The sequence below is a fragment of the Myxine glutinosa genome, chromosome 2 (assembly GCF_964187855.1).
Source record: "Myxine glutinosa chromosome 2, kmMyxGlut1.1, whole genome shotgun sequence".
NCBI lineage: Eukaryota > Metazoa > Chordata > Myxini > Myxiniformes > Myxinidae > Myxine > Myxine glutinosa.
This window is the reverse complement of record NC_136262.1, coordinates 159,260,822-159,274,140: the sequence shown is the minus strand read 5'-3', so window position 1 is coordinate 159,274,140 and position 13,319 is coordinate 159,260,822. Positions and strand designations below refer to the sequence as shown.

Here is a 13,319-nt window from a genome sequence, read left to right as displayed (position 1 = left end):
TCATGCCTCCACTACTCAATGGCACGTTCACTTCCCCGCGCCAATGTTGGACATCCTTCCAGCAATTTCAAGCCGGATTTTTGCAACCATCTCCGCCAATTTGTTTAAATATTCTTCAACTAGTAGAACTACTTCCACTCTCTCAAGATTTTTTTAAAAAACCCACCATTGCATATTATCACATATAAATTGTACACCATGTTGTATTTTCGATGGTATAAAAACACAATGTGCTCATAGAAAAGTCATGTCAACGGGTTCAAGGCCACAACAACAATCCTGAATCAATGCAAGTGGAAAAAAAACTAATAACTAGAAATCATCGAAAAATGCAAAGCCCGTCCGCAACCGTTTGCATTCAGACGTCTTTTTCTTCTTCCTCCGTATGCTCAAAATAACAAGAACAGTTAAAAAAACAAGCGTTTCGCCTCGGTCCCCCGTCGTTGAAGTGATGTGAGTTGACAAAGTGGAAGACGCAAGGCGGCCATCTTGGATTTTGACGTGGCGACCCAATTTTCAATAGCGTTCTCCCTCATGCGTAGATACACCCACACACCAGATTAGAAGTTGGTACAGCACTTATTTTTCAAGATATTTCGCTCACAAGGTTCAGACATATATATTGTTACGGATCGCGGTTTAGATGTTATGATGGGCCGAGCGGATGGTTCACCGCGACCTAACAGTTCCCCCGATTCTTCCCCAACTCACCCGATTCCACTCGAACGTTGGCCAAATCGCGCTACGCTAAATCAATGATGGAAAGGACACAACGACTGGGATAAATGAAACGACGCAAGGGGTACAGTTCTCAAGACCTCCGGAGGAGGATATAATTAGTGGTGGAGAAAAGGGGTAGATTACAAGGTAGAGTGAGGTAAAAGACACAGAAGAGATAGGCACTTAGATACAATCTTATCTATCCCAGACAGACCACAGACAAACGGAACAAGGCTGACTTACACAGGGATTGATGGCAGGGAAGGACAGGTCAGTTGATAGCACAAGGTGCACCTTGGCTCGGGGACAGGATCAAGCACGGTCCAAAAGATGCAGGGAGGCCTCACAGCGCTCGGAGGTGGCGTCTTCCTTTCTCCAAGCTCAGCGCGCATCTGACGTCACCTCCCTCTTTCTGCGCATGCTCAGCGGGGAGTCACACGCCCTTGGCTGGTTGGCTCCGCCCCAGATGGGACCGGTCCGCCGCTTCTATTGGGTGCGGGGGTTACCGGGCTCCGCCCTTGACGAAGAGCTGACAGCGAGCCCCTACTTGGTAACCCCGTCGAGCACATGTTCGATGGCGGCTCGTTGGAAAGGCCTGGTGCCCTCCCAACACCCCCTACCAACCAAGCCGGAGTGAGGACGCGCACTCCCCGCGCCGCCGCCATTGTTGTTGTTGTTGTTGTTGTTGTTGCTGAACCGTGAGGAAGAGCTGCGGGGAGGTATTGGGAGGTCCTAAACTTCCTAACGGTGCCATACAATCACATTCTGGTGCAACGAAGAGTCAGAATTAATGGAAACGAATCCTTAACTGACATAGACTAAGAATAACTAGCAAGATGTCCTATAGTTGTCTACGTGAGATGCGGTGGACCTGGATGCGACATTTAATGGGGGGAAATAGGGGGAGGTCGGGTCTACAGAGTGTTGTTTACAGAAAATGGGACTAGGGAATGGGGGATTGGGGATAGTTGGGAAGTATTGAGGAAATAGGGGAATATTTACAAGCGGATATGGATGGATGCAAATCCCATATCCGCAACATTGCACCATTCTCTACCTCGGGGCGTCCCGACCCGATTAATTTTTACCTACTTTAGTGTGGCACTCAGATGTAGTTCCCTCTACTATTAACTCAACCCTGAGTGCGACAGTTTTACAGATGTTCACAAATGAGTAAATATGTCCCCCTGCGACGTTGCACCCTTCTCCTAACAGAAACACACCCACAGGATAACCGAATCGCGGAAAGCATCCTCAAACTAAACATACAGCCGGTAGGGAGCATCATTTACACAAGACTACACTGATATTTACACTACGATCCAGGACCTGTTCTTTGAGGAACACATGCAGATGTTATGCATAGAGAGAGCACGCATGCCAGCATCGATACACCAACCCACGAGTGCCCTGTGGCCCTACGGCCTTTAATAATGTGCAGAGCACCCCATCCAAGCACCAAAAGCACCACCCCATTATGTAAAGTCAGCACCATCCGGTGCACCAATAAAGTGTTCAATAAAAAAAAAAGGCACAATCAAGTGTCCATGGTCACCGGTGGTGTCGCAGCCGGCCGATGTTCTGCCGCTGGTCTTGCCTTCATGGAGTGCACTTGGCCTTCTGGCTTCTTTAGAAATAAAGAAAGGCGCCAACCGCGTCCATTTCTAAATTGTGGCCGTCAGGGGGGCCAACTAAAAGTGGTTCACCTGTATGGCATAGGTGCCACGTTGACCCAGAGGTCCATCCACGGGTGGTGCTTGCCCGCAAAAGAACTGCGGTCCATGGTGGGCGGCCACAAAAATTGCGGTCCATATGGTGTATCGATCCAGGCAGCAAGCAGCGGAAGTACAGGCCCACAACTGCGGAGCCAGCACCTCTCTCTCCTCTCTCTCTGCCCCAAAGCCAGATCCTCGGAGGTGGGAGACAAAAGAAGACAAGTGAGTAAGGTGGTAAGGGCGCAAAAGTGCACGCAATATAAGGTAATGCACACTGGGGGCACATGGGAACCAGGTGAGACAGGTACGTTCCTACCGTACGCCCCCCCCACCAGGTAACCTACATTGCCCCTCCCTTACCCCTTACTGTATCCACAAAACACAACACTACCCATAAACATCTACTTTACACATCAACAAACGTCCCTACTGTCTTCCCCGTTCCTCCCATAAACCAAATTCGTCTTCTCTCCCTCCTAACCAATCAAATTTGCCATTTCCAACTCTCATCAACATTTGCCATCTCCAACTCAACATCAAAATTTGCCATCACCAATTCATCATCAGTCCCTCCTAAGGAGGGAGAGATGGAATCACCCCAATGTCTCATCCACGTCGTGATGCGTCTCACAAATCCACACAGCAATTCTCCTTTCCTGCAACACAGAACAAAGGAACACAGGTGTGGAGTCATCATCATCACCTCAGGTAAGTGGCTGCGTATGGTGCGACAGGTTCATCAATCCTAACTATTTCCTAAATAACATTAACACACTTTACACCACCCGGGGTCCCTCCCTGCCAATCCACTGGCCAACCCACTCTATGGGTTCTAAAAACCAATTCCCATTGACCAAACTGTGGTGCTTCTCAATTTGGGGTCTCACTCCCCCGATTCATCTCCCGGTGCCCTCGCACAATTTCTGGGCTGTGACGTGTAGCTCTCCCAGCAGGTCCACCCACCCGCACACCTCCACCACTGTAGTTGCCACCCGAGCCCACCCGCTCCTTACCCATCCCATCTAATTTGGGAAGGCCCCTCCTGGCTCCGTCACCCCACTCGGTGCCCTCTGGCACTGGGCTACCCGGGTCCGTCCTCCAGATCCTCGGGCCCCATCCACAACTACCGGCTCCCAGAGCCCACCTGCGGCCTCACCTGGCCGACATCCTCACAGTGGTGGAGTGCCCAAACCAACTACACACACTAACAGGCTACACGCCCAGCCATTTCCACCACACTGATGCACCCATCCAAATACCATTCTTCCACCCGCACCACAGATGCCAATATCCAACCACAATTTACCTATACCCTCTACCTAACACTTACACTACCCGCCCCGGGTACTCGTGAAAGGGGTCCACTCTTCCCCCATCCACACCTTCGCACCATGCACACCACTCCGTACCACTTACTCCAACTCTCTCCACACCACTCATTCCAATACTCCATGTATTCCACACACCTGTACTTGCACACCTGTGCTCTCATACTTGGTGCCGCCTGCACCCTTCTCTCCCCCAAGCGCATTTGCGCTGATCCACAACACTCACTACTCATACACTGCTCCACACACCTGTCCAGTTCTCACACAGCATCATCTCATCTAACTACTCCCCTCTGAAACTTGCGCTTCCCAGTCGTCCCTTTAAACTATTGCGCTCCCACGTCATTATCAAACACTAAGCTACTACGTCCCCACTACAGGTATCAGTCACTATCTAAACCTTAACGTTACCTAATGTCATCTTCGCTAGATCCCTACACACGATATCCTAACCCACCCGGGCTAGTTTTCACTGCCATCAACCCCATAATCTAGTGCTCCTTTGCCCCATCCTCATGGGAAGGGTGGCAGGGATGCCACCCTTACCCACCGTCATACGGCGCGAGTGGGACCTTGTGGGACCACCTCGTATGTGAGTCGTTGCCCGCCTGCCGGACCCCGTGCATCGCCCCTTGCGGGGTCAGCGCGGGGCCGAACCGGCCGGGCCCCCACAGTACATTACCCCCAAGGGGCTCTCGTGCCTCCCCTGTCCCTCTAAAAACTACCCCTGTTGGTGTCGATGCATGGGTCACACTTCCGCAACCCGCTACCCATTCCATCCCACTACAACCTTGCTCACTCACACCTCGCACCTCTCCCATCACCGGCCCCTATCGCTCGCACCCTAGTTCCATACCCTCCGGACCAGCCATACACCTCACTCTTGGCCTCTCACGAACATCCGGGTCTATCTCGACCCCCAAGCTTATTAAATCACCTGGCGCATCATACGCACAACCATATTGGTCACCACTTACACCAGGTCCTCTTTCTCTTCGCTTCTCCTCCATCACCTGCGAATCCCTCATCCGGTTAATGAGCACATCATCACGATCCGAACACAGACTTTGGACCAATTATTTTACTTCCTCCTTTATCTCTTTCTTATCCTCTCTCCGTCGCTTCTTAATTTCGCTCACCCCTTCTTCCACTTCTTCTAATTTCTGCTTCACCTCCTTCATCTCCTCGTGCGCCCCCTTAAGTTCTTCCTCTAACTCCACCTTATTTTTTTCTATGTGCTCCCGCACCTCCCGCTCTTTAACCTCCATCACCTCTACCACCTTGTTCATTTTCCTCGTCAGGTCCTCATGTACCGTCTGACACTCTTTTTTAATTACCCCTACGTCCTTTTTCATCTCCTTCTGTGTCGATTTTAAACCCTCTATTACCGCTGTGTTCTTCTTTACCTGGTCCCCCAACTCCTTTTGTCCCACTGTCAGTTGTTCTACTCCCAGCGTCAACTCCTCTATACCACTTTGCAATTTTACAGTCCCCTTTCTCACCTCCTTCTCCATGCGCTCCTTACAGTGCCTCACCTCCTCGCGCACTCCTCCGACCTCCTCACTCACGCCTCTTCTGATCTCCTCTCCCATCACTTGCATCTCTTGCCCAGATGCCACCCTCATCTGCTCCATTTCCTCCCTGTGAGCATCCAATTTAGTTTCTACCCCCATTCTGACCCCCTCTATCTGCTGCCCCATTTTTTAAACTTCCCTTTCCACTTGGTCCCTCATGTCCCTCAATTTGCCTTCCATACTGTTTTCTAACCCCTCTAACCCCTTTTTCATCCCTTCCATTTGATTCTCTTGAGCGGCCATTCTGTTTTCTACCCCCGTTAACCCATGCTTCACCCCTTCTATCCCATTGTCTAACCCCTCTAATTTAGCTTCTAGCCGTTCCCCCATTTCTCCCATTTTGCCCCCCATTCTGCCCCCCAATCGCTCACTATCAGCCCTCATTTGCTCACTCTGAGCATCCATCCGCTTCCCCATTACCCCCATCATTCTGCTTTCCATTTCTTCGCTATTCTTGTCCATAAGGGCCTTCATTTGTATAAAAAAAAGGTTCAAATCCACCAACGGCGCTGCTACGATCGCGGGCGCGGTCGCCGTAGCCATGTGCGAGGTGCCATTTTGCGCGCCCGCAACCTCGTGCGCGAGGACGCCATTTTGCGAACCTGCCGCCCTCACTGCTTCGCTCTCCTCTTGTCCCTCAATTTGGTCCTGGATCGACCCTGCCTCACTCTCCTCTACCGGAACCCAGCCGTCTTGATCTGCCATAGCGCGACTTTCAAAATTCGGGTTTTTATTTTAAAACAAAACAAATTTCACAGTTAATAATTTCGAGCGCGTGAAGCGCGCTTCGGGTCCAATCCCACTCCTGACACCAATTGTTACGGATCGCGGTTTAGATGTTATGATGGGCCGAGCGGATGGTCCACCACGACCTAACAGTTCCCCCGATTCTTCCCCAACTCACCCGATTCCACTCGAACGTTGGCCAAATCGCGCTACGCTAAATCAATGATGGAAAGGACACAACGACTGGGATAAATGAAACGACGCAAGGGGTACAGTTCTCAAGACCTCCGGAGGAGGATATAATTAGTGGTGGAGAAAAGGGGTAGATTACAAGGTAGAGTGAGGTAAAAGACACAGAAGAGATAGGCACTTAGATACAATCTTATCTATCCCAGACAGACCACAGACAAACGGAACAAGGCTGACTTACACAGGGATTGATGGCAGGGAAGGACAGGTCGGTTGATAGCACAAGGTGCACCTTGGCTCGGGGACAGGATCAAGCACGGTCCAAAAGATGCAGGGAGGCCTCACAGCGCTCGGAGGTGGCGTCTTCCTTTCTCCAAGCTCAGCGCGCATCTGACGTCACCTCCCTCTTTCTGCGCATGCTCAGCGGGGAGTCACACGCCCTCGGCTGGTTGGCTCCGCCCCAGATGGGACCGGTCCGCCGCTTCTATTGGGTGCGGGGGTTACCGGGCTCCGCCCTTGACGAGGAGCTGACAGCGAGCCCCTACTTGGTAACCCCGTCGAGCACATGTTCGATGGCGGCTCGTTGGAAAGGCCTGGTGCCCTCCCAACACCCCCTACCAACCAAGCCGGAGTGAGGACGCGCACTCCCCGCGCCGCCGCCGTTGTTGTTGTTGTTGTTGCTGAACCGTGAGGAAGAGCTGCGGGGAGGTATTGGGAGGTCCTAAACTTCCTAACGGTGCCATACAATCACATTCTGGTGCAACGAAGAGTCAGAATTAATGGAAACGAATCCTTAACTGACATAGACTAAGAATAACTAGCAAGATGTCCTATAGTTGTCTACGTGAGATGCGGTGGACCTGGATGCGACATTTAATGGGGGGAAATAGGGGGAGGTCGGGTCTACAGAGTGTTGTTTACAGAAAATGGGACTAGGGAATGGGGGATTGGGGATAGTTGGGAAGTATTGAGGAAATAGGGGAATATTTACAAGCGGATATGGATGGATGCAAATCCCATATCCGCAACAATATATATATGGTGGCGGCCATCTTGGATTTTGACGTGGCGACCCAATTTTCAATAGCGTTCTTCCTTTTGCCTAGATACACCGACACACCAGATTAGAAGTTGGTACTTCGCTTATTTTTCAAGATATTTCGCTCACAAGGTTCAGACATACATTGCGGCGGCCATCTTGGATTTTGACGTGGCGACCCAATTTTCAATAGCGTTCTTCCTTATGCAAAGATACACCCACACACCAGATTAGAAGTTGATACTTCGCTTATTCTTCAAGATATTCCGCTCACAAGGTTCAGACATACATGGCGTCAGACATACATGGCGGCGGCCATCTTGGATTTTGACGTGGCGACCTAATTTTCAATAGTGTTCTTCCATATGCCGAGTTGCACCCAAACACCAAATTAGAATTCGGTCCTTCGCCTACACACGCACGCACGCGCGCATGTCCGCACACACGGACGCACGCACACACGGACGGAGGGTTAAACCATAGTCCCCCTTTCGCTCCGCTGTGTGACGGGGGACAAAAAAACCTAATGAAAATTCATAAATTTTATGCAGCTTTGACCTTTGAGCTTTAGATCTAATAAAATTATCACCTTCTCGCTCTTGATTGGGGAACCAAGGCTGTGACCTGAAAATTCTTTAAATTTCAGGTCAATTGGAAGAAAATGGATGATTTTATGCAACCTTGACATTTTGATCTAAAAAAGAACAGCTTATAGCTTTTGATTGGTGAACCAATTTAGTGAACCAATATGCAAATTCTTTAAATTTCAGGTCAACTGGGTGAAAATTGGCAATTTTACGCCACCTCGGCCTTTGAAGTGTTGATCTAAAAAAACAATCAGCTTGTAGCTTTTGATTGGTGAACCAATTTAGTGACCCAATATGCATATTGCATATTCTTTAAATTTCTGATCAATCGGGTGGAAATTGGCGATTTTACGCAACCTTGACCTTTGACCTTTTGATTTCAAAAACAATCGGCTTGTAACTTTTGATTGGTGAACAGAATCAGTGACCCAATATGCATATTATTTAAATTTCAGGTCAATCTGGTGAAAATTGGAGATTTTACACAGCCTTGACCTTTTACCTGTTGACCAAATTATTAATTTCCCTTCTCCATATTCTCATAATAAAGCTTTGTTGAAAATTTGATGACAAAACTCAAATGATAAATTTAAATTTCAAGCCAATAAGGTGAAAATTGATGATTTTAGTGATGCTGACCTTTGACCTTTTGACAAAATTTTTATTTTGCCTTCTCTGTATCTTATTATAATAGAGCAAACGTATATGGTTCGCTATGCATGTATGTTTATATGCGACGAAAACGTCTTCTTCTTCTTCAAATAAAATTACCACCCTCTTAATTGCGTTAAGACTGCTGAGACCCCTCAGACCTTTGACGACCCTTTAATTCCCCCAAGACCCTTCCGACCACCAAGACCCCTGAAGACCCCCAAAGACCCAAAACACCCCAAAGACCCAAAATACCCTTCAAGGCCCTGAGGCTCAAAAAGACCCTGAATACCCAAAAGACCCCAAAGACCCAAAACACCCAGAAAACCCAAAACACCCAGAAGACCCAAAACACCCAGAAGACCCAAAACACCTAGAAGACCCAAAACACCCCGAATACTCAAAACACCCCGAAGACCCAAAACACCCCGAAGACCCAAAACACCCAGAAGACCCAAAACACCCAGAAGACCCAAAACACCCAGAAGACCCAAAACACCCCGAAGACCCAAAACACCCCGAAGACCCAAAACACCCTGAAGACCCAAAACACCCCGAAGACCCTTAAGACCCAAAAGCCTCTGAAGGCACCAAAGACCCTGAAGACCCAAAAACACCTCAAAGACCCAAAATACCCTTAAAGGCCCAGGGGATCCAAAAGACCCTGAAGACCCAAATGGCCCTGAAGACCCAAAACACCATGAAGACCCAAAAGACACCGAAATGGTCAAAGATGCATACTCCTCTGAAACGATGTGTGGTGAGTTGCGCGGAGCGTGCCGAGTTAAATTTTGATAAAGCTTTGGTTAAAATTTGATGACAATAGCTCAAATGGTAAAATTTACGGCCCGGACAGACACACAAACACATAGACACACAGACAGACAGAATGATTACAAAACCCCATCTGCTGCTGTGCAGGGGACGGACTAATAATACTAATAAACTATAGAGATAACTCAAGTGAAGGTGATAACCTGGTAAATAAATCTCATAGCTCTGCATTCTTGAATGACTGAGATAGATGGCATCAAAAGACATATCACCTTCAAAATGTGGTTGGCAGGATGGTCTAGACTCTAGAGGGACACGCACTTGTCTGTCTCTAAGCCGTCTTACCTGAGATTGAATCCTGACCAAGCTATAAACTGTCATCCTGGTGTTTCACAGGCAGGTGATTCATCATCAAAGTGTAGGCCATCCCTCAAATGCACTTTAAACCTGGTGTCCTGTCTCTTGTATTCGTTGGTGGTTGGTATAAAGATCATATGGTGGTCTTCATATGAGTCGGTGAGCTTTCGCACGGAACCCTGAACAAATTACAAAATCCTGCTCTAACATACAAGGGGCACTGCATCAACGGCACCGTCACGCTCTGCAAGAACCGATGCTATTACAATCCCTAAAAACCTCCAAAACCAAAGAAGGTGATCTACCTTCACTTGATGAACCTTCTATTTCTCGTATTTGCATAATAAATAAAACCGCATAAAAGCCACATCAAACTAGCCGAATACCTGCGGGTTTAGTTCGGGAACATCATTCGAAGCGCATCCTCAATATACCTCCGGCACTGAAAGGGCAGCCAAACCAGGATGACGAGAAGCAAGCCATCTTCATTTGGGCTCATTTTCCATCGCTGCTAAATATTTACAGCAAAAACCACATCTGGTTCTGATAAGAATTTAATCAACATTTAATGCTCTGACACAAAAAAGAAAAGCGACGAGGAAGGGGAAGGTTTCGGTGCCTCTGATTCAAAGGCTTCATTGGGGTGCTTTTCCCTTCTTCCATTGATTGTGCTGGAAGTGCTGGAGGTCTAATGAGGAAAATATTCCACAAAGAGCTTGACTTGGGGAAGTTGGATACATTCCAAACTCAGGCAATGGAAGAAGAGGAAAGCAAGATGGAATAAAGCAAATGTGTCAGGTAGAGAAAGTGGGAAGATCAGTGAGAAAGATGACGGATGACAGGAAGGAGGAGAGATTGTGGAATTAACTACATCTTCCTCAGTCAATACTGGTGAGGAAGGTGTCAACAGTTGCCAACAAAACACCATCCAGTCGGCATGAGTTTTTACCTTGTGATTTGGTCGTGGAAACAATAGCAATGGAGACTGTGAAGTGAGAGAACTTGGCTCTGACCGAACTTTCGCCATAGCCTGTCTGGCTCCACTTACGGAGAAAGAAAATGCATCCAAGTTTGAGCGGGTCGACCAAGGGCCTTTCCCACCCATACCCCAAGGATCATGCCAGAATACACAATAACGTGGGAACACGATTAATGAAAAGCGCAAGACCTAACTTTAAAATACCTTTGTGGACTTGCACAATAAATTTATACGTATATTTCGATTATTCTTGTAGGAGTACCAAAGAAACGAGAACGGTACTCAGTAGAGAACATACCTCCACCTGCTTGGCCATATCACTCAATGGTGAAGAATCACTTTAAAAATTCTACGAGCTGGATCCGGATCTGGATCTTCACCAAAATCGAATTGAATCGTCCTTGTCACACACACAACTTGTTCAAGAATTCTTGTCCAAATCCATCTATAACTTTTTGAGATATCCAGCTACATATCGTTTTTATCCCAAACTCCCGATGGTGAAGAATCACTTAATAATAATTAAAGAATTCACATATCCGAATCCATATTCAGATCTTCACCAAAATCGAAGCGAATCGTCCTTGTCAAACACCCAACCGATCCACCAAGTTTCGTCCAAATCCGTCCATAACCTTTTGAGATATCGTGCTATGTATTGTTTTTATCCCTATCTCCCAATGTTGAAGATTCACTTCATAATTAAATAATTCACATATCCGAATCCATATTCAGATCTTCACCAAAATCGAATCTGTTTGTCCTTGGCAGACACCCAACCGGTCCACCAAGTTTCGTCCAAATCCGTCCATAACCTTTTGAGATATCGTGCTATGTATTGTTTTTATCCCTATCTCCCAATGTTGAAGATTCACTTCATAATTAAATAATTCACATATCCGAATCCATATTCAGATCTTCACCAAAATCGAATCTGTTTGTCCTTGGCAGACACCCAACCGGTCCACCAAGTTTCGTCCAAATCCGTCCATAACCTTTTGAGATATCGTGCTATGTATTGTTTTTATCCCTATCTCCCAATGTTGAAGATTCACTTCATAATTAAATAATTCACATATCCGAATCCATATTCAGATCTTCACCAAAATCGAATCTGTTTGTCCTTGGCAGACACCCAACCGGTCCACCAAGTTTCGTCCAAATCCGTCCATAACTTTTTGAGATATTTTGCAGCTCGATTTCCCCATGACATGATGATGATGATGATGGTGTGAGTCGTCCCTTTCGACAAATCTCTCCCTTCATTGGCGTGCTCACTAAGCATTGTGCGTTGTGCGATCGATGTATCGTCCAATGCGGGAGGTTTTTTTGCCAATGAATTGAAAAACCTGCGCAGAGAAACAATTAAAGTGGTAGAGGTGTGTGCTGTCCCTCGCCTACTCTATTCCTATGAGCATCGTTGGCTGCAGGTGCGGTAAATGCAACGTGATGTCTGATGTACATAGGCACAGCGGACTGGCCAGGTCGTCGGTATGATGACGGCTGCCCTTGATGTCCAAAGTGGACACAGCTGTCTGCAGATGCTGTGCAATGATGCCTAAATTTGGTGCCATCACTGGCTTTAATGGGCACCATTTATCTACGATGTAGTGCTGCCCAGGCTGACCTATAGGTGCGGTTTGATATCTGAGTGTCCTTCTCGTAGCCTTAAGCCCTTAACCTAAAGAAGCTTCCCCCACAAGGCAGTGGGGATCTGTTACCTTGGGCAAGGGGCCCATGCCGGGAATTGTCAGCCACAGCCAGGTGATCACGGGACTCACCTATGGCAAGTACGTCACCCCCTGATGTAGCTGAAAAACACCTCCCCTGCTGCAGCTACTCCCACTACATGCAGTGCCTTCAGAAAGTATTCGCACCCCTTGACGTTTTCACATTTTGTTGTGTTACAGCCTGAATTTAAAAGGGATTAAATTGAGATTCTTTTTTTTGTCACTGATCTACACATAATCCCTCATAATGTCAAGGAAGAATTTATTTATTTTTCAGCAATTTTTACAAGATAATTAAAAATGAAAAGCTGAAATGTCTCGAGTCAATACTATTCAATCCCTTTTGTCATGACACTCCAAATTGAGCTCGGGTGCATCCAATTTCCTTTGATCATCCTTGAGATGTCTCTACAACTTGATTGGGGAGTCCACCTGTGGCCAATTGAATTGATTGCACATGATTTAAAAAGAAACACACCTTTCCATACAAGGTTCCATGGTTGACAGTGCATGGAACAGCAGAAACTCGACCACAAAGTCCAAGAAACTGACCATAGAACTCTGTGATGGAATTGTAAGGAGGCATAGATCTGGGGAAGGAAATAAAACAATTTATAGAGTGTTGAAAGTTCCCAAGAGCACAGTGAGCTCCATAATTAGGAAATGGAAAGAGTATGGAATTACCCAGACTTTTCCTGGAGCTGAGTATCCGACCAAACTGAGCATCCGGGCAAGAAGGACCTTTGCTGAGAACTACCGTATTCCTTGGCTGAGATGGAAGAACCTGACGGAAGGACAACAGTCTCTGCAGCATTTCACAAATCCAGGCTTCATGGGAGAGTGGCCAGACGGAAGCCACTCCTGAGAAAAGGTCACATGATAGCACACCTGGAGTTTGCAAAAAGGCACGTGAAAGACTCTGAGAGCTTGAGGCAAAAGATCTGTGGTCT

At 47.4% G+C, this 13,319-nt stretch overlaps 1 long non-coding RNA gene across 1 annotated transcript in view; it reads right to left on the bottom strand.

Moving 5' to 3' along the window:
• LOC137421128 (uncharacterized) overlaps nucleotides 1-10,062 on the bottom strand; it is a 226,604-nt gene extending 216,542 nt beyond the window's left edge. The window contains exon 1 of the long non-coding RNA XR_010983259.2: nucleotides 10,047-10,062. This is a non-coding gene — a long non-coding RNA (uncharacterized LOC137421128). The remainder of the gene's footprint in view (nucleotides 1-10,046) is intronic.
• Between the last annotated feature and the right edge of the window lie 3,257 nt (nucleotides 10,063-13,319).